A 27840-nucleotide genomic window follows, 5' to 3' on the forward strand; every position below is an offset into this window, starting at 1 on the left:
ATGATAGAAGCTAGAATTGCAGTGATCAATACCCATGCGATCCATGAGCAACTCCACTGCTTCATTTAAGAATGGAATCCCATGGTCAGATACTATTTCCATGGGTGTCCCAAACCTTGTGCAGATATGTTCAAATATGAAATTTGAAACTACCTTACCATTTGCAGCAAGGAGGGCGATAGCTTTAGCCCACTTAGTGAGATACTGAGTGGCTACCAAAAGATACTTCCTTTTTCAGGCAGTCATGGGTAGGGGCCCAACAAAATCTATTCCCCACTTTTCACCACTAGCCATGGAGATTTCAATCCCAGCAGCCACACCAATTCTATTAACTAGAAATGAATTTGAGATAAGAGGCTAGACACTAGGCATGGCGACACTCGAGGGCCATATAGAAAAAGGGAACATAAGGGGAGAAGCATTAACATGGGTGGGGAAAAGGGATTAAGAGGGGTGGGAATGAAGAGGGAGACTATGGAATAAGGGGAGAGGGAGAGGGGAAAGAGGAGCATGTACATAATGGGACGACGAATGTAGAGATGGAGACATCAAGGGAGGAGGGTCATGCTTTATTTGAAAGGAAGGATGGGGGGAAGAAATAAAAGTACTAGCTAGGTGGCTTTACAAATTGAGCATGTATTCATTTAGAAGGTGGTTTTGCTACATAGTTTATATGTTTGTAATAGGCAAAGAAGAGAACAACAGAGGGGTGTGTTGAGTTCTCTTCCTTTCACTTGAGCTTGCTAGGATAGGGAGATTTCATTGCAAGCAAAGGGGGCTTGGTTTTACTCAAGACATTTTGAGTTGTTTCAATACAAGTTGATAGTTCTTGCCTATGTACTTGTCTCTATTGATATAGTGCACTTCGTATTCTTTAAGTATGTGTGCAACTCGGTATTATCCTATCATCATATGATTCTTTTGCAACAACTAAACCGAGCTTCGAGTGTGAATGTTGACATCCATTCTAACTCTCGAGCACACAATCCTTAGGATTGTAAGGGAGGGCATCTTCACTAAGCACCGCACTGAGTTGGTTTAATACTGAGCACCCCTTCTTTTGGATGTGCACACTTTCTAAGCAAAAACCTACAAGCAGAAAAGTTCGAGCGATAATTTTTTACACCAACCATGCTTGTATATTTCTCAAAGGAATATACAATTCTTTCTTAATTTCTCATTTATGGAACCATATACTTACTTATTTTTCATTGTAACCCTCATTTTAGAGAACATCATCTATATATGAACAAATAGTGAACACTTTAGAAACTCCTATAAATACCTCCCTACCATACTCTCTTTTGAGGATTATGGTAATTAAATCAATTTAAAAGAGTTTCCCTAATCTTTATCAATCCCATATTTGAAGCTCTCATATAACAATGTATAGCATATTCCTTGGATGAGTAGGAAAAAGATATTGGAAACCTCATACTTGAGGCCATTATAATAGATCATAAATTAATCTCTAATACATTATCAAATATGGGAAGGCAAGGAACAAATTTTCAAAATATTCCCAATTCTCCAAACCTAAGTACTTTTAAGGAAATGTGGTCTCTATTGAACTCCTTCCTACCATAATATGAACTAGGGAGATGTTGTAACTCTCATATACTCTCATATACATCTTGAAATTTTTACTTTTTATCTTTTATAACTATTAAAAGTATAATTTTAATACTACCATTGCATAGATCATGAAATTTTTAACATTTTTCCTTTTTATAGCTCCTCAATCTGAGATAAGGAGCAAAAGTTATGACCCCTTTTACGTAGGCTCTCCAAGGCTATTCCGCTGGCGAAATAGGGTTGGGGGGCAAGCTCTTCAAACCATATTCCTCTGGAAAAATACACTTAGAGGGTCTATTTAAAAAATATTATATTATTTTCTTAGGTCATCTTGAGGAACTATAAAGAGGATATTTGCTCAAAATTTCATGATCCAACCAATGGTGAAAGGAAAAGAAAGGATTTTTGAAAGTGATAAAATAAGTCACCACTTGGACATTATATATGTGTATTATATAAAGGTATATTTATATCTATATCTATTTATTATTATTTCATATTTACTTACATATTCCTTGAAATAATTTGGATTTTTTTGCTCCCCAAAAATGACATTTTGACCCCTCCTACCTTTTGTCCACCGCTCGTCGCTCGGGGTTTTTTGCTCGGAAAATGGAAACCCCCCCTTTCTGAGTTAGCCATGGTTGAGGGAACCAAATGGTCAACACCTACATGGATGGGTGGCATGTGGAGATGCCTTGCCACCTCAACCACCTTTTACATACTATATTACTATTGCCATGGACTATGCACACATTGCGCACATGTAAGAGGACCATGGGTCCTCTTACATGGAAGGGTGGCACATGGACATGCCTTTCCACTTCAACCTTATGACCTTAGCACAAAATATATTATACTCCTAGTTCCACATACATACACATAACCCTTACATATCACATTTTCTTTGGTAACTTTTTCCTTATAATTGGTGTGTGTGTGTGTGTGTGTGTACCACTGACTACTACTAGTGCCACTATAGGCAACCTAAAATGTGGTTTGCTTATGGCGTTCAACATATTTTAAACTTTTCATTTTAATTTTTGTCTCACTAATTTTCACTAGAATAATGATAGTTGATCTTATCATCACATGCTAATGTTTGTCAGAAATTAAATTTACTTCTTGTGCACAATGTTTGTATTAGTAAAGGTCTTGACTTGGTAATTCTTTTAGTTTTTCTAATGGAGGTTTCTCAAGGCCCACTCTGCATAGTTATAATGAGGTTATAATTAGGGGAGGTATTGCGTGATGTCCCCCACTATATTTTTTCATTTGTGATCATGAGTATTCCAATATTGGTGGTACAAATGATAATTATGGTTTATTGTATAACTTTCTTTCTACTAAACCAAGGAGAATCTACTAATATTTTGCCATTCCAAACAACATAAGTGTTTGAATAATACATGCTAAGTGATGTAGAGACGTTTTGAGCACACACCTCAACTATTATTGTCCTACCACATTTGTATAGATGCATGCAACACATCAATTTCATAAATTGGTACAAATCAAGTGAAATTCAACTTTATTCTAACTTCACATGTTAAACTTGTATTTTGTGTAGGTCATTTTTGTCCATTTTTTAAAATTATAGGGAATTATTAGATACAAAGCTTTTGAATGCTTTCCCATATATTAATTTATTTTACATGCTGGCTTGAATTCCTGGTGCAATTCCACCATCTAATTCTTCAATCATTCATCTATTTGAATGTTTATATCATGCCCATGGAATCTTCTACGTGAATTAATATAACACAACTTACTACCTATGTAAACTCAAACTATTAGACCAGCCGTTTGGTTATGTGTATGAGATCATCCACACTTATCTATCCATCAAGACATGCAATTTTTTTATACTCATAGACATGCATCCCATCACCATAATTGTGGGACGTAGACTTGTATTTTATTAGGGTTTATGGTTTCATCCATCTAGACATGCAAAATTTTTCATGGTCACAAACTTCTAGAAACAATCTTGTTTCTCTAGATTGGGTTCATGGATTATTTGCTTGTAGCCCCCATGAGTGATAAACAAGGTATGAGAATACACCCTTCTTGCATTATAATGCATTTAATTTACATGTGTTAATTTACAACCTATAATTTAGAGATCATGGAGAACTTACTTTTCGAAAATAGCTTGCCTTAGCATAACTCTACTAGGCCTTGATTTCATTAAAGCTCTACCAAAGCTCTTAGAGTTTAAAAATAACATTTACATTTGCATTTCTCTTTCTTCTATCATAAATTTCAAATGCTCTGACTGAAAATTTAAGGACAAAGATGCTTCCATGTCACATTTTTTCCGAAATTCAACGTCATTTAATGGTATTCATGCGAATATTTTTTATTCACCAAATAACCATTGATATATAGGTTGACAATCAATGGCACTTTTCTCATTTTGGGCTTAGTTCTCTAGCTTAGCAGGGCTTCTAATCCTTCATCGTCACAAGCGTTATTAATATAAACCTACATAAAATCCTTGCTTTGTACAAACTCTCATGAACTTTTCTAGAGCCTCACACTTGCATGCTTTCAAGATAATAATCATATAAAATCCACTCATCCCCATAATTGCATGAAATCAAATCATTCCATACTCGTATACATATCCAAGGCTTTAAAACCTTGCAGGATTTATTATTAGCTCCAAAAGTCACATGCTCTCCCATGAGCAAAATAGTTGCATATTTTCAAAGCTTGAGCCTATTCGAGCCATGAGAGGGGAATTTTGTCCCATCATTAGTGAGCATCAGTAAGCCCTTTTCATGTTTAAATCGAGCCCTGCAACATCATCTTTTTCTTGGAATTTAATTCTCGCTAGTCATCTGGTATTTGCAAGAAATGTTCCTAGTATTATAGTGTGACTCAAAGTGATCCATAGTGACCACTATAAATCCGCATGAGACCATTATTTAGGCATTCAAGTATCATATGTTTCTATTAAAAATCACAAAAGTGAGCTGGATGGAAATCCACATCATTAATAGCCATAGTGAGTGCTATTTCTAGAGGTGTGGTTCATTATGAGTTTTCACTATCTCATACTTGTCATTTCAAACCAAAGTGATCAAGCCTTAATGTTTAATCACATTGGTCATAGCTATTTCATCTTTTGTCAACTAGCACAATCTAGTTAGCTTCCAATTAAATTGTCCAAAGTATAGGGTATAGAGCCATCTTCATGTGTTATTGGAAGTAAGCCCAAATATTTGTATATTTTTTGATTGACATCCAACCTAGAATCTTCCTTCACAATCTTTTACACTTGACAGCTACAAGTTGCAAGGAATTTCTCATGGTTTTTATGATAATATGTGAAGCTTCCAACATCAAAATTCTTGATATGGTGCATAGGCAGTGTTAGAATGAGACACTTTGATCAAAAAACAAGCACCATCTATATCATTGAACTTGATTGAATGAAAAACATTCTAGAGATAATAAGCTCAAAGAAACTTCATGAGTTTGCTCAATCCTCGCTAGACTTCAAGCTGTCTCCTCTTAGTGGATTGTTGTTGGTGGACTAGTAAATTGCCTTAATTTCTCTCATGACATGATTTGAGACTTATCTCTACCCTTGGAATGTAGCGTGTCAGGGGTGGGGGCTTGAGATCCCATGGATTTTAAGGGTAGATGGAGCACTATGACAACAATTTAATGGTGGTGCTTAATTTGGAGGAAGAGCTGAGTCATGGGTTGATGCAATTTTTGGTCGACAATACAAAAGGGAGACATGAGTTTTTTGTGTCCCTAAGACAAAAGAGAGTAGCATGATGGCACATAGATATGAGAAGATGGAGGCTATAACCTATTTTAGTGTAACGTCTCACAATTATTGGATTAAATCAAAAGTTTTGAGTTCTTCCAATGGCCATAAGCACTTAGCATGGTTAATATATTATAGGTATAGAAGTTGATTTATTCTAACAATATTTTTTATCTTGAATGCAGAACCATAGTGTTTTAAGCCCATTCATGATGTTGGGCAATAAAAAATTTTAAGCAAAAATGTTGCAACCAAGCTCTCAATGATATCAAAGAATCAAATGAACTCGCCATTTTTGTCATCTAGTGAACACAGTCTGATGTTGATTCTCAAGATATTCATTGATAGGCTATTTGTAGCTTATTGCCATCTTTAGGTAGGCATCATAGTGCTATAAAATAAAAAGTTTGCTTCTCATTAAGACACATGTGATCCTTAGATATATTATGATCCAACGGTTTTGATGAAAAGCATTTTTCTATCTAAAAATGCTTAAAGGATGTCCTTTTTTTATATGTTCTTGCCAATACTTAGCATGTGTGGGTGTGAAAACCATTGGTTCAGCCCGTGGGTATGTTTTATGTCAATATATACCAACACTAAAGAGTGTCGGTATATATTGACATTAACATAATCTTGGTATATACCAACACTAAGAGGCTTATGTCAAGGAGGGAAATAATAATGGTGGCTATTTTAGATGTTTCCCCCTTAGAAGAGCTTAATTTGGACGTTTTTTCCATGATGCATGACATAACGATTCAAGGGAAAATGAGAGGAAATGTCACATCAATAGTAGAGAAATATCACCATCAATGGTTCTCAAGGCTAGGGGAAATTGATAGCAGAAGTGAGAGAGGAAAAGAGAGAGGAGTGCACATGATATAGCTACTTGTACACTAAGTTGTATTGAACATGAACATGAAGATATTCATGTGAGCCCCTTAGGATTAGGGTTAGGGTTTTCCCCTAATGCCAGAGAGAGAGAGAGAGAGGGGATTATCCATGCTAAAGAATTATGAAATGGATGGACTTACCTATATGGCAATAGCCTGGCCAAAGGCTATTGGGAAATCAAAAGTGTGTGTTTAGATTAAAAATTCCCATCGATATTTGAGCCATACAATTAATTCCATCAATTGGATAAAAAGTAAAAAAACAGGGAACATACAAGGAAAAACTATTTGAGACATCTAAGTTGAAAAATTCAACAACTAGAGTTTGCAAAATTTGTGAAGAGAGTGGGAGAGAAGTAAGGCATCTCACTTACAGCTTTCTCACATACACAATAGGGGAATACACACAAAGGTGGAGGCTGAAAATGGCTTTCCTCTTCTTAGTTGTGAAAGCCAAAAGAACTCTCTCTTAGTACAAAAGCAATAGGTGAACCCTATATGTGGGTCTCAAACCAAACTAAGCTAACCTAGGTGGCATACTAACTGAGCCACTAACTAGAGTACATAAAGATAGCTGTCATCCAGTTATTATTCATGGGCGGTGTACCAACTGCATCTGCAGCTAACAAGTCAGTGACATAAATGCACAACGGTCACCCTGGCATAGCACGAGTGGAGCTTGATATCTCAACACTCCCCCTCAAGCTCAATCCCAATTCCTACACACCAAGCAAGTCTTTGAACTTGCACAGCTTCTCTACGCCCAATGCCTTTGTAAATATGTCAACTACTTGATCCTCTGTGCTGACGTAAACTAGATCAATAAAACCTACTAGAACCTTCTCCTACACATAGTGATAATTCACCCCAATGTGCTTTGATCTAGCATGATAGACTGGGTTATTTGCCAAGTGTATACTGCTCATGTTGTCACAATAAATGACAACTGGCCCATCTGTAGACTGATGCATATCATAAAGTAGCTTATGCAACCAAGGTACCTCACATGCAGTCATTACTGCACCCCTGTACTCAGCCTCTGTACTCGACAAGGCAACTGTAGGCTGTTTCTTGCTGCTCCAAGTGACTGCACCACTCCCAAAAGAGAACACATATCCACTGGTAGAAATACTACCATCCCAATCAGCATCAGTGTATCCATGCAACTGTATCTGAACCCCAGTCTCATAAAATAGTCCATACTACAATGTGTACTTCACATACCTCAGTATGCATCTAGTGTTGGGATATCTCAAGGTGTATGCCTCAGGCACACCTTATGTTTCTATGTGTGAGTGCTAGAGGCATAGTTAGGTGCCCATAAGCACATTAGGTGGTGGAGAGCCACATAGGATGATTGAGAGAATGTAGGAGCAGATTGAGGAGATGATTGTGGAGCTCTGAAGTCATCAGTGATGTCAGTGAGCATGTATGAGGTGCCTACTTAAGGACCTCACTCTTCTTCATTCTACAAGCAAGTAATGCAAGTATTCTGAGTTTGTGTCCACTCTTTCCTTTCCTTTCAATTTCCCAACATGGTATCAGAGCCCTTTGATCCTCCTTGAGCCCATTTCTGCCACATCATCATCTTCTTCTTCTTCTTCTTCACCATCTCTCCCTCTTCTTCCCAAAGTTTGCTTAAGCTTGTTCTCCTCTGGTTCTCAGCCATTTCCCACGTCCTTCCTGCTGGAGATCCATCTCAAAAGGGCGAACCCCTGGCTGAGAGGAATTGAAGAAAGGCGCGCCCGTTTCGTCGCCATTACATGAAAGTCGTCGACTGTCTCTTCTGCGTTTTCTCTTAGCACACTACATCTTTCTCTAATTCCTTTCAGGGGGAGTTAGTCCATCCTAGAGCTATCCTGTGCTGAAATATGAGCAACAATGGCTACATATTCAAGGAGAAAACAGTGAAAAACCAGTCGTTTTTGAAGGGGAAAGCTATGGCGACCTGACGCATTTTTGCACCTCTACTTCCCAGAGGACCTTCTGTGGTATATCAGCTCTCTTTTGCCTCAAAAACCCCCTTTTCCTTTGCTCTGAAGAGTAAGCTACAAGCCCTCCAAGTTCAGTCTTTTGGTTTTGACAGTTTTGACAAGCTTTTGAAGATGATGCTACATAAAATGCTACTCTAGCATTTCTGGTTTTTTGAATCTTTCAATAACTTCAGTACAAGTGTGGCTTCAGTTTTGTTTTGAATTACTAGACTTGGTTTTGATTGGAAAGTATTTATTTTACCCACTTCTATGAAGCATGTAAGAAGAAGCATCATTGATTGAATATTGGTCACTAGTCTTTGCTACATCAAGTGCTCATATTTTGGAAGCCTTTTAGTTTTTTTTTTTGCCTTGTAAGAGAGATAAACACTGCCCAATATCTGGGTTAGACCCTCTCATGGCTACCCTATTGAATCTAGAGAAGTTCAATGGAAAGGGCTTCCACACATGGCAGATGAAGGTGAAATTTGCATTAATGAGGGAGAACTTATGGGGACTTGTCAAACCTACTCCTACCCCTTCTTCTATGGCCTCCAATGCTGGAGAATCCTCAACTCCGACATGACCGGCAAGGGATCCAGCTAGAGAAGAAAAAGCATACGGTATCATTGCTCTTGCTTTAGGAGATGATTATATTCACCATATCTCTGACTGGGAGTCTCCTTCGGAAGCTTGGCAGAAGCTTGACATGATTTTTGGTGCTAGCTCTCACATCTCTAAACTATCACTTAAAATCTCTTTCTTTGAATTGAAGATGGCTAGTGGTACTACTTTGGCAGCTCATGTCAACTATATGCGGAGTCTTATGACTCAGCTTGCTTCTATCAACTCTCCTATTACTCCAGATGATGCTATGGCAGTGTTACTTAAGAGTATGCCTGAAGATTATGATCACATAGTTAGCACTTTGAAAAATCTTCCTAATCCTAATCTTGAAGGTATTATCTCTGCTCTCCAAGAAGAAGAAAGGCATATGGAGCTCAGGAAAGGCAATGACACTGTTTATGTTGTAAAAGTCCAGAAGGGTAAGTATACCCCTTGCAATCACTGTGGAAAGACAAATCACCTTCCAAAGGACTGCTTCAAAATTAATCCATGCAAGCACTGTGGCAAGAACAACCATAATGAGAAGTTTTGCAGAGCCAAAGCAAAGACAGAAAATGCAAATCTACTTTCAGTTAATGAGCCTCCACAAGATGAGGCATCCTTTGAAGATTATGCATTTTAAAACATCTCTATGTATGCTCCAGATCTCTCTTTTTATGTCAAGGTACTCAGCCTGGATAGTCCTCCAAAATGAATGAAATAAACTATTGTGTTTTGTGTGTTTTGTAAACACCTCTGGTCACCTTATGATGTAGGCCATGTGTATGTTTTGTTCCATGGTACCTCCTGCAGACATTGTGTGCATGTACATGCAGGGGAGACAACCATGGGAAGGTCTTTTTGTATCCCTTTTTGTTTACCTTACACCCATGGGAACCCTTGCTAGCATGAGAACCTAGCCATAGATTTATCCTTGACCACCATGAGATGGCATGAGAAACTATGAGACTAGATGTATCCTTGACATAGCCTGAGGCATTCCCTTAGAGGGGGGGTTTGTTGGGATATCTCAAGGTGTATGCCTCAGGCACACCTTATGTTTCTATGTGTGAGTGCTAGAGGCACAGTTAGGTGCCCATAAGCATAGTTAGGTGGTGGAGAGCCACATAGGATGATTGAGAGAATGTGGGAGATGATTGTGGAGCTCTGAAGTCATCAGTGATGTCAGTGAGCATGTATGAGGTGCCTACTTAAGGACCTCACTCTTCTTCATTCTACGAGCAAGTAATGCAAGTATTCTGAGTTTGTGTCCACTCTTTCCTTTCCTTTCAGTTTCCCAACATCTAGCCGCATCGAAATGCGGTTTCCTTGGAGCCTGCATAAACTAACTTACCAACCCAACAGCATAGCTCAAATCTGGCCTGGTAATAGTCATATAAATCAAACTTCCTACTATGCATCAATACATAGTAGGGTCTTCCAGAAACTCAACTGCATCTGCACTCAGCTTCACATTCTGCTCCAAAGGAAGTGAAATAGTCAGGATGAACAGCATGGACATAACCTGGTGGGCTCCATATAGATCTCTTCTTGCAATTCACCATGCAAGAAGGCATTCTTTACATCCATCTGATGTAAAGGCCATCCCGTTGATGTAGCCATACCAATGACTACTCTTACGGTTGCCATCCTTGCAACCAGACTGAATGTTTCTTTATAATCAATGCCATATGTCTGTGCATACCCCTTGACAACTAATCTTGCCTTATATCTGTTCACAGAACCATCTGCATTGTGCTTCACCTTATAAACCCACTTGCAACCAATTGCATTCTTGTCTTTAGGCAAATGCACCAATTTCCATGTAACATTTGCTTCCAAGACATCCATTTCTTCATCCATGGCTTTCTCCCATTTTCTTTTCCCATGGCTTGCTTAAAAGAAGTGGGTTTTGGTTCATGTATCACTTTGACCATATAGGCATAGTGAATGGATGTAAATCCATCATATTTCAACCTATCCACAAGATACTTAACTCTGGTAGACCTACACAAAATAGGCTCACTACTAGGTGCTCTCAAAACATCCCTTGTCTTCCTTACTCCAGGTGTAACAACAGAAGGAATACCCAACTCATCATCAAGGCTCTGTTCTGAGCCATGGATTCACCATCTGCATAAGAGTGACCTGCATTCACATCAAACATGGGCTGATCTACTTTCTCTTTTCCTTTTTATGATACTTGCATACCACTATCTGCATTGCTTTGAGGAGATCCTCCTGATCTCAATCTGCCTGTCCATGGCAAAGTATGTAAATCACTGATAGAGGACACTACAGGTCCACTAATATTTTGTGATTGTTGCGGTGAATTCTGTGTAGCATTACCATTTTGTACATCTACATCATCAATCACATTTACTGGTTTATACCAGCTGCTCATGTCATCAAAAACATCTCTGTAGCATCTATACCCTTTTTGCTATAGAGAATAACCAATAAAGATGCACTTCTCAGCTTTTGGATCCAACTTGGATCTCAACTCATCTGGCACATGAACATAGGCAATGCAACCAAAAAATTTCAAATGAGAAATATTTGGTTTGCTACCAGTATACCTCTCCTCTGGCATCATGCCATGTATTGCTGCAGTGGGAGTCTTGTTCATTATGTAGACTGTTGTAGCAATTGCTTCAGCCCAATAATAATCTGGCAGGTCTTTTTTGTTGAGCATGGCACGAGATACCTCTCCAATATGCATGTTTTTCCTTTCTGCAAGTCCATTTTGCTGTGGGGTAAGACTGCATAAATATTGTTGCTTTATGCCATGCTCCTGCAGGAACCTTGCAAACTCATTTGAGAGGTACTCTCCCCCTCCATCTGACCTTAGGCATTTTATTTTAGGCCTATTTCTTTCTCAACCATAGCTTTAAAAGCTTTGAAATGCCCAAACACTTCACTTTTCTTTTTCATAAAATACACCCAAACTTTTCTACTGTAGTCATCAATAAAAGTGACAAAATAATGACAGCCTCCAATAGATGCAGCTTTAGTAGCCCACACATCAGAGTGGATTAATTCAAATGGCATCTTACTCTCTTGCACATGTCTAGGAAATGGTTTCCTTGCCTGTTTTCCAAATTGACAGGCTTCACATACCTTATGCATTTCTGCAACCTTGAACTTAGGCAATCCTACAATAATATTTTGGGCCTGCATTAATTTAAGTCATTGTACACTAACATGACCATTCCGTTTATGCCAGATATCAATATATGCAACTACACTGATCCCATGTGACAAACATTGCTGCACTCAATTCAGGCATGTCCGCATCCAACATAAACATCTTGCGCTTCTTCTTCCCTTTTGCTATCAATCAACCTTTATTTTTCATATCCTCAACAAAGCAATCATGAGTATTAAATCTGACTGCAAGCCCTGCTTAACCATTTGACCAACAGAAACTAGGTTCTTGGTGGTATTCGGGACATGAAATACATTAGACAAGTATTTCTTTTTCCCATCCTACATAGACAAAGGAATTTTACCAATCTGCACAATAGGATGTGCAGTATCATCACCAGTCTCCACAAATCCTAGTCTTTCCATTTTCCTTGCATCCTGCATCCATTCTACATGACCTTGCTCATTGCCACAGATTTTTGGCTTCTTAGGAGACTGTGCCTCATCTATTTTGGCTTTTTCCATGCTCTCGTGAGTTTTTTGATCTTCTTTGGTAGTGCTAAAGACCTTTTGGCTCTTTGGTTTTCATCCACCCAGACCATAGTTTCATCTTTTCTTTGTTTAGGTTCGCTATTGGGCACTCTGGACTTTATGGATGGACAAGAACTGCAAAGTCTTTAGTGATCCTACATTTTACTTGTTTGATTTTTTAAATCATTCTCTGCAAAAATATTTCTTTGATTGCTTGCAAACGTGCTGCATAGATCATGATGTATATCTAGCATACACTGAGATTTTCAGCAGATATAATTTGGGCTGCCTCATTTTGAGGTCGCTACTCTTGTAATATAATTAATCAAAAGTTTTCACTTTTAAAAAAAAATGTGTGTGTGTGTGTGTGTGTGTGTTTGCGTGAAAATAAGATTAATTATTAAGCTAAATTTGTGTGTGTGTGTGTGTGTGTGTGTGTACATGGCACACCTCCAAAACCACAACTCAAAACCAAGTCAACCTAAAAATTTCAAAAGTCAGGCCTAAGCATCCATGAATTTTAGGAAAGTGCTATGATCTGTCAGTATATATCAACTTCAGACCCTATTTTTGTTGGCATTTGCCAAACCCCCTATTTATCAGTGTGCACCAATGTCAAACCCTATTTTGTTGGTATATAACGACATATAAGTGTTGGTATATACTTACACAATGGCATCAGTATATACCAATGATTGTCTAGCATAAAAAGCCAAATCCATCCACACTTTTCTTTCTCACTATGCCTCACACTCTATTTCAGTCATTTCAACAATTTGCCCTCCATTCGATATTTTTTTCATCCTTACAAACAAAGCTCCCTACCCTTCTCCCACTTCTCCATCCTCTCCACAAATCTCCCTCTCCACCTCTACGTTTTGTAGTAAACATCTTGCATTATTTCTTCAAGGTATGTGTTACTCTTCTCTTTCTTTCGTTTCAAAGTTCATGCTTTCAAAGTTGTTCTTTTCCTATGTTTTTCTCGACTTTCCCTCAAGTTATACTCTACTTTCCCTCAAGCTATACCCTACTTTCCCTCTAATTTCCCTTTCTTTTTCCTCTAAGAAGAAGCATAAGGAATAGCAAGATATAGTAAAGAACCATAAGTTTTGGTTTCACCCACTAGTTTCCCTTTTTTTTTTCCTTTAAGAAGAAGCATAAGGAATTTTAAAAATCTAGTTTCCCCTTTCTTTTCCCTCTAAGAAGAAGCATAAGGAACATCAAGATATAGCAAAAAACCATAAGTTTTTGCTTCACCTACTAGTTTTTTTTTAAATCTAGTTTCCCCTCTCTTTTCCCTCTAAGTAGAAGCATAAGGAATAGCAAGATAGAGTAAGGAACCATAAGTTTTTGCTTCACCCACTAGTTTTTTTAAAAATCTAGCTTCCCTTTCTTTTTCTTATAAGAAGAAGCATAAGGAATAACAAGTTATAGTAGAACCATAGGTTCCCTGCCTATCGATTCGGACTCTTCTAAGCCACATAAGGACATGTTATCATCCTCCTTTATTTGTGCAAGGCGAGGTCTTCTTCAAACATCCATTGAGTGTGGACCCTTCCCTTGAAGAGCATGAGGTAATTTCCTCTTCCACTCTTTTGGGAACTTGCATGGATTCAAAGGCTCTATTGATTATCTCATGTCTTGGATGATTTGTATCAGCACTCTTGCTTGCCTTGAGCCTCTGCTCACATTCCTCTTGGCATTTGCATACCAATTTCTGCACCTCGGTGAGACATTGTTTCTCCACCCATGGGTTGGGATATTCGCAACAGTGACCCTGAGGTGTTGTCGCTTGGCCATGGGTTGAGGCCCTTATCGCTTTCTCATTTGCCTCATCTAGGTGCTTGTTGTTACTACTGTTTGAGAAAGTACCACCAAAGGAAGATGATCTTGCTAGGGAGGTTGTGTCTTCATCCGGACCCATCTTGGATGATGACCTTATTGTGTCCCTTTCCAATCTTTGTTGCACTCTTGGTGCTTACTCATGCTAATTCTTTGCCTCCCTAGGCTGTGAAGTGCTAGCTTTATCCCTTTTGGCTTGTTTGCAAAGCTCCTTATTAAGGGATTTAGTGTGCAACATCATGATTGCGTTCAAGGATACTAATGACTTTTGGCCTCTCTCAATGCTTAACAAGTTAAGGTTTGTGGACTTAGATGGCCTTCACATCAAGCAATCCCTAAAAAGATGGTCCACACCACAACTAGTGCACAATGGCAGTGGTGTATTAGACATTGGTGTACATGTGATCAGTTAATTGGATTGCCCCTTATATGGAGTAGGTTATTAGACACTAGTGTACAGGTGCCCCAGCTGGTGTATTAGACAATGGTGTACATGTTCCCCATTTGATTGAAGTTAGGTGTGGCATATTGCATTGAATGGGTTGTGTCTTTGTCTAGTTTTTCCTATCTCCCATTGTTTGAGAGATCGGTGCCATTTGGTAGACTGGAATGTATTGGTCACCTTATAGAATGTAGTAACTTATGATGTTGGGCCAATTTGCATTATCACCATAATGGGAATAGTTGTTTCCACTAAAGGTAGATTTGGGGTCCCCCCAATCACTAGGTAGCTCTCCCACCAATACTTAATTCAAGAGAGTATTTTGTGGTGGTGGTGGTGGTGGTAGTGGTTACTAGCGCGGGTAATAGAATATTTTGAGTCCTAATTTGCACTTGATTAGCTAATGTGGCTCCTTGTATTTCCAATTATGCCTAATTGGAAGGATTGCATGGTGCAAGCAATGTTAGCTGTGCTGCGGTGCCTTTGTTGATACATGGGTTGAGGAATCACCCTAGGATAATGGCATTGTGATGTGTCATGTTTCCCCCAATGAACCTTTATTGATACATCGGTTGAGGAATCACCCTAGGATAAAGGCATATGGATGTGTCATGTTTTCCCCAACAAACCTCTGTTGATACATGGGTTGAGGAATCACCCTAGGATAATGACATTGGGATGTGTCATGATTTTCCTAACAAACACAATGGGCACAATAGAGTGCTAGCTTGGCTCTAAGACGAGGGCACTCATTAGTGGGATGGCTTCCATTGCATACCCCACATCATACATTATCTCTTCATGGAAATAGATGAGGTTACTAGGAGCATCTTTCACTTTTTTTGTCTTCCATTTTTGGCCCAACTCATTTAGTAGATCGGTGGCTAACTCTTCCATGTTTAGTACCTTGGGCATCTTGCTTGCATCCCTAGCTACCTCTAAGGTTGAATTTCAGCCTTTACTATTTGGGACATATCAGAGGAAGATAAGGATTTTATCCATTTGGGGATTCTCCCTCATGTTATCCTAGAGGCATATCATCATCTTGCTACATTGCTCAAATGATATGGGATTCATAGAAAATAGATGATCATGTAGCTTAGCATCCCTTAGCCCTATGAGGAAGCATGGCAAAATATGTGCATCACTCATCCTCTCATGGGGTCCACATCACGAGTTTAGGTGTTTATACTGGTGATATAGACTCTTAAGGAATCAATCTCCTTCTGCTTCACCTCATAAAGCTGGTTAATAGAGCTCCACTTGGGACCATTGGTGGGGGCAAATCCCACAATGAAAGATTTATGCAACGTGTCCCAATTTATCTTTTCTTCAAGATTTAATGGTTTGAACCATTCGCCAGCCTTGCCATCAAGGCTTAAGCCAAAAGCATTGGTCTTGTCTAGATCTCTAATATCACCAAATGTCTCATAGATTTGTTCAAATCTCTTAACATGGGAGACTGGGTGTCCTTCTCCGTGAGGGGTTGTTATCCCTTCCTAGAAAAGCAAGCCCCTTTCTAGTGCTTGCACAAGGATTCTCATAGTTTCATTCATAAGGACTGTTTGTGATACACGAGGAGGTTGTGGAATGGTGGGCCCTGTCCCATAAACCCCTGGTCCTGATGAAGGGGATATGAGGATAGCACCCCAATAATTTTTTTGCAAAATGGGGTTTATTTCAATGCAATCTGCATGCAAATTTCATCATTTCCCAATGCTTGGGCTCCCAACTTTTAATACTTGAAACATTGTAATACTAGATGACTAGCAAAAATTAAATTCCAAGAAAAAGATGATGCTGTAGGGCTCTATTTTAACATGAAAAGAGCTTAACGATGCTCATTAATGATGGCCAATATCCCCCTCTCATGGCTCGAATAGGATCAGCAGGCTTTGAAAAATATGCAACTATTTTGCTCATGGGAGAACATGTGACTAATAAATCATGCAAATTTTTAAAGCCTTGCTATGTATGCACGTATGGAATTATTTGATTTCATGCAATTATGGGGATTAGTGGATCTATACAAGTATTATCTTGAAAGCATGTAAGTGTTAGGCTCCAAAAAGTTCATGAGAGTTTGTACACAGTAAGGATTTTATGTAGGTTTATGTCAATAAGGCTTGTGAATGTGGAGGGTTAGAAGCCATGCTAAGCTAGAAAACCAAGTCCATGATGAGCAAAGTGCCATTGATTGTTAGCCTCCTATCTAGCAATGGTTATTTGTATGAATAAAAATTATTCACATATATACCATCAAATGGCATGTCAAATTTTGGAAAAAATGTGACATGGAAGCATCTTCGTCCTCAAATTTTGTCATAGTCATAGTGTCATAGGAAAGTAACCGCTATGAAAACAAAGAAGCGCATGAAGCAATTTGTGGTTGAAGTTTATGGTTGAAGAACAAATGGGAGTGCTAGAATCTCTTTGTTGGGGTGTCAAGACAGTCAATTGTATGAAAGTCTCCACAACTTGAGCGGCATCATAGACACCTGCCATAGTCCACATAGCAGTAGCCACCAAAAGCCTTCCTACTAATTTTTCCCCAAAAGTTGAAAGAGCGAGATCTTATCTCACCAAAATGCACTTATGGACTGATGGAGGTAAGGGCACAATGGACTAATGGAGGTAAGGGCACAATGCACACTAATGTTGAAAGTGCCCTTCATTTGATCAGCTCCTCCTTTTCATAATGTGAGAATATGGAATGCCTGCAAACCAGGCTGTGATGCTTGAACATCCCTATGTGGTATCCAAGTGCAGAGTGTGCACCGATGCTATCACCTCGACCCCCGTGTCACATTGCAAAATCACAAACTTCAATAACATCCGTAATAAGTGGATCACTAAGCTTTTTTTTAATCATTAAATTAAAAACATTAAATCATCAATATTGACAAAATATCATTAACTTACAATGATGAGGATGCCACACTTAGAAACAAATATTCTCTATTTTCAATCAAACATACAAAAGGGTTTGCAATGAAACCTCTTCCGTCATACCCTCCTTCGCTTCTTCCTCTCCTTCCTCTTCTTGCTCTTCTTCCCCTTCTGTTATAGAGGGCTGACCCATGGAGGATGTACCAGTTCCTTCATGAGGAACCACAGCCAGCTCTAAGCCAGTCAATTTTTCTACCTCTTCAATGTGCTTCCCTTTGTCCAGAGTTTTGCTGGACCAGAGGCTAGCTTCGGCAATCACATTTACATTTTCTTTTACATTTGTTTCTTGATATTCTACAAGAAGAGTAGCCACATCTTGTATGAATGGAGGTGTAGGGGTGTCCTCCATTTCTAGCATGATTGCACAATATGCTATGGGTAAGGATATAAAACAGGTTCCTACAGGCCTTATCTGGAGATCCAACTCCTCCTCCTTTGACATGTTCCTATAATATTTTGGACTCAATGATTTACATATTCTTTGCATCTTATGTCTAGAACTAGGATTATCCTGGCGACACTCTAAAAGGACATTGACAAGAACCCAATCTACTCTATCTATGCCTAACCAGATCATGAAAGGTGTAACTATTTCATTGTGTAATCAACATCATCTTTGAAAATGTCCATGTGTTTATGGACAGTCGCTCCCACATTGATATCATGATCAAAAATCTCATAGAAGTCTATCTCTCTACTCGAATAATGAGTAGTTGTCATGAACTAGCGGTATGCATCATGGAGTTTTGTGATTGGAGCTCTGTAGAAGTTGGTGTGAGTTGAGGGTAGGGATAAAATATTGGGCAACAAAATCTATTAACTCATTTTAATTAAATCTAAGAACCAATATTCAAAGCTATCACCATGATTACATATTGTAAAGTATGAGAATAATTTACCTTGACTCTTTTTTAGAAAACAATCAACGTTTTAACATGTGTATGAAAATAATATAGACTCATTGCTTGTGAAGTTTAAAACTGCTAAATTTATAACAATCAACATTTTAAAGGTTCAAAAAAATAATATAGACTAATTTGTTGTCAACTTCAAAACTACTAAAACCAACATTTTAGAAGATTCAACAAACTAAGATAGACTCATTTCTTGTGAACTTCAATACTACTAAATTTTTTAAGTCTAGTCTCATTGCCCTTTCATAAATGACATGACAATTCAAATACTTTTACATTTATTCGATACCAGTATGAATGGCCAAGATACAAGGAGGCTTCCATTTGTTGAGCATTGACGTTGTTTCAAGTGGCCTCCTTACTATCTTACCATTCAATGTAAAGAAAAAGTCACTATCCTAAAAGGTGATAGCAATGGCTTCAACACAATGCATGGGTATACATGTGCCATGATTATTTTTCCAACGTCTATAGCATACCTCATATAGTAAATACTATGCACTACATGATACCTTATTACTAAAATTTCTTTACTAATTACACATCTATAATGGTCTTCCTTCTGAAAACCTTCTCTAACATCCCACATTGGGTAAAGAAGATTCTCAAGAAAGACCTCTGCCATACCTTTGCATACCCACATGGTCTTTGTTTTGTGGAGGCAAACTGATTTGAAGCAATACAGAAATACAATGGACGGCATGAACCTACTAAAACCCACAGATTTTGAACCAAAAGCAAACTTCATTGATGATTGAACGTCGCATCTCATGTTCATTCTAAATGCATCTATCATAGAATGGATTAAGAAGAGGCCATTCTAGACTATCAAAGTTAGGAAGAGGAACACGAGCGTGGATTCCATATGCAGCTTCTCTTTGAGGTACTTGGTAGCATGCATTATAGAAAAAAATACTAGATTTTGTTAGGGAGGCAAGAGTCTGCTAATACTTGAATGGAAAGCTTGAAATGTTCCCATGAGACTCTCCAATGGGTTTCGATTTTGGTGGAAGGAAAAATATTTACATAAGAAGCAAAGAAAGATGTCAATGAGCCAAGCAATCCCTTTCTCTATATATATATATATATTTCTCAAACACTTTTTTGGAAAACTCTCTCTCTCTCTCTCTCTCTCTCTCTCTCTCTCTCTCTCTCTCTCTCTCTCTCTCTCTCTCTCTCTCTCTTCATGTCTCACTTGCCCTACTCTCTCCACAACACCCTTTCTCAACACACATACACGTGCACATACACATTAGAATGGACAAATGAAGTGCCATAATGCAAAAAGACAATGTAAAAGAGAGATACAATTTGAAGGAAAGCAAGTTTGATTTGCACAATCCAAGAGCGTGTCTCCAGCCATGTACACGTGTTGAGCCTTGACCTTGAGTCCTTTCTTTGCATTCAAAAACCCAACAATGCGAGCCTTCCAATGCTTCTCTTTCTTTGCTCTGTCCTTCCTTGAAACCTTGAATGGACCTATTGAAGATGGTTGCATTGTGACCAAAGACATTAGCCTAAACTTTTGAGGAATCCAAACATCATTGTCATCCTTCAAAATGTGACCCACATAAGATTGGATTGATAGCTTTGGTCTAGGGGAAGGAGAGAGCAAGCAAAGAGAGAGAGGTTGGAAGGAGGAAGAGTTTGAGAGAAGGAGGCTGAGGGAGGTTGACAGGAGGAAGAGGTTGACATAAGGTTGAGAGGAGGTTGAGAGAAGGTTGAGAGCAAGAGGAGGAGTTTGAGAGGAGGTTGAGAGGAGGTTGAGAGGAAGTAGAGGATGAGAAGAAGGTCCTAGGTCAATGGGGATAATTTGGGGGGACTCTTGGGAGGTGTTTGGGGGAGGGGGGGTGGGGGGGGGGGACACTTTTGGAAAATTTTCATTTCTTTTGGAGGGAGAAAAACTTGCAGGGGGGGGAGTAGATGCCCCAGGATGTGGAGGGGGCAAGAGTAGATAAGTGGGAGCCTAGTCGAGACCAAGGGAGGCCTCTCCACCAATGAGAGGCCAATATGGAATCCTCATTCTTTTAATGCCCAAGCCTTGCCATTGGCTAGTTTGCTAATCACAAATCTTAAGGGCCTAATCCAAGAGGCCCTTTTTTAGTCCAAAATTCCCCTAATGGGGAGTGTTTGAGGAGTTACCTTTCAATGAGAGAAACCAAGTTTTATCCCATTTATAGTGCACACCTATAGCAATAGAGAAAGTGTTGAGATATCGAGCTCCACTCATGATATGCCAAGGTGACCGTTGTGCATTTATGTCACCAACTTGTTAGCTGTAGATGTGGTTGGTACACCGCCCATGAATAATAGCTGGATGACTGCTATCCTTATGTACTCTAGTTTGTGGCTCAGTTACTATGCCACCTTAGTTAGCTAAGTTTGGTTTAAGACCCACATATAGGGTTCTTCTATTTCTTTGTACTGAAGTTCTATTGGCTTTCACAACTAACAAGAGGAAAACTGTTTTCAGCCTCCACCTTTGTGTGTATTCCCCCATTGTGTATGTGAGAAAGCCGCAAGTGAGACTCCTTCCCTCTCTCCCACTATCTTCACATGGTATCAGAGTCTGGTTCATGGTAAGGAGCTCAAGAAAGCAAACCAAGTTCACGGTGTCCTGGTAAGAGGACCAATGTTGCTTTCCTTTCTCGAGCTTGGGAGCAAATCTCTGCAGGTAGCATAGCCGGAACGTGCAAGAGTGTATTGTTTCAAATTGAGATGCCCTTCGCGGTGTGGCGAGAGGACAGTATATGCTACGGGCATGGGCGAAGCCCTCAGTGACTTTATTTTTCTGATTCGAAGCCATTTCGGGGCCCATTTTGGAGGCGGAAGTTCTCCGCAAGCACTGAGAAAAAGGCCCTGTTTTTGCTATGCGATGATTGCTCTGCAGGTCGGTGAAAAAATGCCGCACAAATTGCATCGTATGCCTATGTGCAGAGATATTGGGAGTTAAAGAATCATCCTCAATGCCTGTTCATGCAAAATCGTCACTAGGAAGTGACTATGTGGTCAAATACCACTTTCGTCAGTTTTGCAGATTTGCCCATGTGAGGCAAAAGCTGTGCTTTTTGCAGTGACAGAATATTTTGCAGTGTTCTGTAATGGCGTCTGATTCTCTTTCATAGATTGTCACTGAAAAGCTTCACAAGAACAACTTCCAAGCATGGAAGTTTAGGATGACGAATTTCCTTATGGGAAAAGGCTATTGGGAGTTCATTACAGGAAATGAAGAAGAACCAGTTCTTCCTAATGTTCCCAATCAACAAGAAATGCAGGCATTTAAAGGATGGCATGAGAGAGCCAGAAAAGTTATGTACTGGCTATCTATCAATATTTCAGATTCTATGATTGTGCATATTCACGATGCAAGTACGCCAAAGGAGGCATGAGATACTTTGGCAAAAATGTACAGCACAAATATGCAAGCCAGGAAAATGCAGCTCAAGCAGGAGTTGCACAATGTGCACAGAGAAAATATGAGCATTAATGACTATCACATCAAGGTGAAGAAAATTGCAGATGCACTTGCTTCCATTTGGTCGCCAGTGGAAGATGATGATTTAGAATCTATGACCTTAAATGGTCTAGGAAAGGATTATGCATAGTTCCGGACATCCATTGCCGTCCATGAAAATTTTCCTGATTTTGAGGAGTTGTTCGCTCTTCTAATTTCTGAAGAGTAGAGAAATGGTGGTGCATGTTCTTCAGGAGGAACTTCAAAAGAAACTGTCTTCTACTCAAATGCTGGAAGAGGTAGAGGCAGAGGTAGAGCAGGCCGATCTAGAGGCCATGGTAGAAATCAGAATATGCAGCAAACTCAAGAAAACCAGTCCTTTGGAGGAGGAGGTGGTAACTCTAGAGGAAGGGGGAGCCAAAGAGGTCATGGTGGATGGCAGAGAGGCCAAAATGCAAACAGTAATGTTGAATGCTACTATTGTGGTAAAATGGGTCATATGGCTAAAGACTGCTACAAAAAGCAGAATGACATTATGAATGGAAAATTGTAGCGAGGCAATTATGCATCCTCTAGTAGACATGGTGATGACAGAAATGAGCATTTGTTTATGGTGCAGCACATGACCAATTCTGTGACAAGTGTAGAAGAAAGCAATGATGTGTGGTATGTTGACTCAGGTGCATCAAACCACATGACAGGTCATGAAGAGTGGATGCAGGATGCAAGGAAAATGGATAGACAAGGATTTGTGGAGACTGTTGATGATACTCCACATCCTATCATGCAGATTGGTAAAATTCCTTTGTCTATGCACGATGGGAAAAAGAAATACCTGTCTGATGTATTTCATGTCCCAAATATCACCAAGAACCTGGTTTCTATTGGTCAAATGGTTGAGCAGGGCTTCCAGGTCAGATTTAATCCTCATGGATGCTTTGTTGAGGATATGAAAAATAACGGTCGCTTGATAGCAAAAGGAAAGAAGAAGGGCAGGATGTTTACTTTGGATGTGGACATGCCTGAATAAAGTGCAGCAATGTTTGCACATGGGACCGGTGTAGTTGCAGATATTGATATTTGGCATAAACGCATTGGTCATGTTAATGTACAGCGACTTAAATCAATGTAGGCCCAAAATGTTGTTGCAGGATTGCCTAAATTCAAGATTGCAGAAATGCATAAGTTATGTGAAGCCTGTCAATTTGGAAAATAGGCAAGGAAACCATTTCCTAAACATGTTCAAGAGAGTAAGAAGCCATTGGAATTAATCCACTCTGATGTGTGGACTACTAAAGCTGCATCTATTGGAAGCTGTCATTATTTTGTCACTTTTATTGATGACTACAGTAGAAAAGTTTGGGTGTATTTTATGAAAAAGAAAAGTGAAGTGTTTGGGCGTTTCAAAGCTTTTAAAGCTATGGTTGAGAAAGAAATAGGCCTAAAATAAAATGCCTAAGATCAAATGGAGGGGGAGAGTACCTCTCAAATGAGTTTGCAAGGTTCCTACAGGAGCATGGCATAAAGCAGCAATATTCATGCAGTCATACCCCACAGCAAAATGGACTTGCAGAAAGGAAAAACATGCATATTGGAGAGGTATCTCGTGCCATGATCAACGAAAAAGACCTGCCATATTATTATTGGGCTGAAGCAGTTGCTACAATAGTCTACATAATGAACAGGACTCCCACTACAGCAATACATGGCATGATGCCAAAGGAGAGGTACACTGGTAGGAAACCAAATATTTCTCATTTGAAAGTTTTTGGTTGCATTGCCTATGTTCATGTGCCAGATGAGTTGAGATCCAAGTTGGATCCAAAAGCTGAGAAGTGCATCTTTATTGGTTATTCTCTGTAGCAAAAAGGGTATAGATGCTATAACCCTTCTACTCGTAAGTTTACGGTAAGCAAAGATGTTTTTGTTGAGATGAGCAGCTGGTATAAACCAGTAAATGTGATTGATGATGTAGATGCACAAAATGATAATGTTGCACAGAATTCACAGCAACAATCACAAAATATTAGTGGACCTATAGTGTCCTCTAGCAGTGGTTCACATACTTCGCCATGGATAGGTAGATTGAGATCAGGATAATCTCCTCAAAGCAATGCAGATAGTGGTATGCAGGTATCACTAAAAGGAAAAGAGAAGGTAGATCAGCCCATGTTTGATGTGAAGGAAGGTCACTCTTATGTGGATGATGAATCCAGTGGCTCAGAACAGAGCATTGATGATGAGTTGGGTATTCCGTCTGTTGTTACACCTGGAGTAAGGAAGACTAGGGATGTTTTGAGAGCACCTGGAAGTGAGCCTATTTTGCGCAGGTCTACCAGAGCTAGGTATCCTGTGGATAGGCTGAAATATGATGGATTTACAGCCATTCACTATGCCTATATGGTCAAAGTCATACAGAAACCAGAACCCACTTCTTTTGAGCAAGCCATGGGAAAAGAAAAATGGGAGAAAGCCATGGACGAAGAAATGGATGCCTTGGAAGCAAATGCTACCTGGGAATTGGTGCCTTTGCCTAAAGACAAGAATGCAATTGATTGTAAGTGGGTTTATAAGGTGAAGCACAATGCAGATGGTCTGTGAACAGATACAAGGCAAGATTAGTTGTCAAGGGGTATGCACAGACATATGGCATTGATTATGAAGAAACATTCAATCCGGTTGCAAGGATGGCCACTATAAGAGCAGTCATTGCTATGGCTGCATCAAAGGGATGGTCTTTACATGAGATGGATGTAAAGAATGCCTTCTTGCATGGTGATTTGCAAGAAGAGGTCTTTATGGAGCTGCCACCTGGTTATATTCATGCTGCTCATCCTGAGTTTGTTTGCAGGTTGAAGAAAAGCCTTGTATGGCTTGAAGCAAGCACCTAGAGCATGGTCTGACAAGATAGGACAGTATCTTGTCACTATTGGCTTTCAGATTTCCAAGGCAGATTTCTCACTTTATGTCAGGAAAACAGAGAAAGGTATTATGCTGCTTGTCATTTATGTTGATGATTTGATCATCACAGGTGATAGTGATGAAGATATCTTTCATGTGTAAATGCTATTGAAGCAGAAGTTTGAGATGAAGGATTTGGGAGAGCTGCGTTATTTCTTGGGCATTGAGGTGATTAGATCACCAAGTGGGATACGGCTCTTACAGAGGCAGTATGGATTGGAAATGCTGTCCAAATATGGGATGACAGGCTGTAAGCCTATTTCAATTCCTTTGGAGCAGAATGTGAAACTGAGTGTAGATGCAGGTGAGCTTCTGGAAGACCCTACTATGTACAAACGCATAGTAGGAAGTTTGATTTATATGACTATTACCAGGCCAGATTTGAGCTATGCTGTTGGATTAGTAAGTCAATTTATGTAGGCTCCAAGGAAACCGCATTTGGATGCGGCTAGACGCGTACTTAGGTATGTGAAGTCCACATTGCAGTATGGACTATTTTATGAGGCTGGGAATCAAATACAGTTGCATGGATACACTGATGCTGATTGGGCTGGTAGTATTTATGATAGACAATCTACCAGTGGATATGTGTTCTGTTTCGAGAGTACTACAGTCACTTGGAGCAGCAAGAAACAGCCTACAATTGCCTTGTCGAGCACAGAGGCTGAGTACAGGGGTGCAGCAATGGCTGCATGTGAGGTAGCTTGGTTGCATAAGCTACTTTATGATATGCATCAGTCTACAGATGGGCCAGTTGTCATTTATTGTGACAACATGAGCAGTATACACTTGGCAAATAACGTAGTCTATCATGCTAGAACAAAGCACATTGAGGTGCATTATCACTATGGGCGGGAGAAGGTTTTACTAGGTCTTATTGATCTAGTTTATGTCAGCACAGAGGATCAGGTAGCTGACATATTCACGAAGGCGTTGGGCGCAGAGAAGCTGCGCAAGTTCAAAGACCTACTTGGTGTGCAGGAATTGGGATTGAGATCGAGGGGGAGTGTTGAGATATCGAGCTCCACTCGTGATATGCCAGGGTGACCGTTGTGCATTTATGTCACCGACTTGTTAGCTACAGATGCGGTTGGTACACCGCCCATGAATAATAGCTGGATGACAGCTATCCTTATGTACTCTAGTTCGTGGCTCAGTTAGTATGCCACCTTAGTTAGATGAGTTTGGTTTGAGACCCACATATAGGGTTCTTCTATTTCTTTGTACTAGAGTTCTTTTGGCTTTCACAACTAAGAAGAGGAAAATTGTTTTCAGCCTCCACCTTTGTGTGTATTAGAAAGCCGCAAGTGAGACTCCTTCCCTCTCTCCCACTATCTTCATAGAAAGTATCCAATAATCTTTTAGCATATTCCATGCTTTTCGTACGAGCTTTTAGAACCATGAGCATGTCATCAGCAAAGGCCTAGCCTGAAAAGTGATATCATCAAGGCTTTCAATATGCTTAGTATTATTGAGAGCTTGCAATTTGCATGACAAAGGATGAGTGGCCACTACAAAATGTAGTAGGCATAGATAAAATCCTTGTCTTATGCCCCTAAAGATGAGTATCACATCAGAAAGACCATCCAAAAATTCAATTCACCATTCTACTCTTGCTCCCCCTTCCCTTTAATGAGAGTAGAATGAGGAATTGTCCTGCATATCAAGGTGAACCATTCACCATACATTAGCCAATTGAAACTCATTGCTGAGCTGATCTACCATCAAAACCTGAGAAGTTGTCATGCAAACAACAATATATATTGAAGTCCCCAAGAATAATGGCTTCATGGTGCATATCAGTTTTCAAATGTCTCCATTGAGTTGCTCTCGCACGAGAGGTCAAATGTCCATATACTGAGAAGACTTGAAACCTAGTGCAACTAACTTGAGGGACATGCCTAAATAGTAAGCCTCATCATCATTAGCAAAGATGTGGGGGTCGAGATCTCTCACTACCCAGCAGGGAGCGCGAGAATTTATCGGCCCTCCTGGCATAGAACTATAAATATCATTTAGCATTGATAATAGAGCCTGCCAAAAAATGAAGCTTATGCTCTTGAATGCTGCAAAACAAAAATTTGTTGGTATGTAACCACCACATCAAGGAGGCTCTTTTGCCTCTGGAATTGAGACCTTTAACATATATAGAAACCAATTTATTTAGATGCGTCAGAAGAGTTAGCATTGCCAAACCCAAAATCGTCACTATTGAGCAAAATGTGCAATAATGATTAAGGGTCTTCATCATTGTCACCCACAACATGAGAAGGGGAATCATGAATTTTCCACACCAAAGATGTATATGAGTCTCAAAAGTAGGGACTTCTGAAAATTTGTGATTTTTAGCTAGTATTGAATATGAGAACACCTTTGAAACGTCCCTTGCCCCTAGGAGTGATCCAACCATCCTTGTCCTCTTGAGCTCTGCCAGTTGAGTCTCCTTTTTCAAAGATTCTCTCTTTTTCCCCTTCGATTGAAAGGAGTTTTGTGAAGGATGAGAGAAGCATAACAACCAAAAGTTGAGCTTTTAGATTTTTCCAAGCCCGATTCAGATATTGCAAGAAATAAAGGCTTTCAAAAGACTTGGTTGCAAGATGAGAGCATTTCTTTTGAAAGTGGTTGATTGATCCACACAAAAAGCAAGCACCTACAAAGTTCCCCCTTTGAAGTTTGAAAACCATCAAACCCACAATTGGAACGACCACACAGAGTGTGGATGGTTTGGCCTTCTCCACTAGCCAAAGAATACAAACTTTTATC

Source organism: Dipteris shenzhenensis, chromosome 10 (genome assembly GCF_047967505.1).
Source record: "Dipteris shenzhenensis isolate YYH24624 ecotype China chromosome 10, Dip_SZ_1.0, whole genome shotgun sequence".
Lineage (NCBI taxonomy): Eukaryota > Viridiplantae > Streptophyta > Polypodiopsida > Gleicheniales > Dipteridaceae > Dipteris > Dipteris shenzhenensis.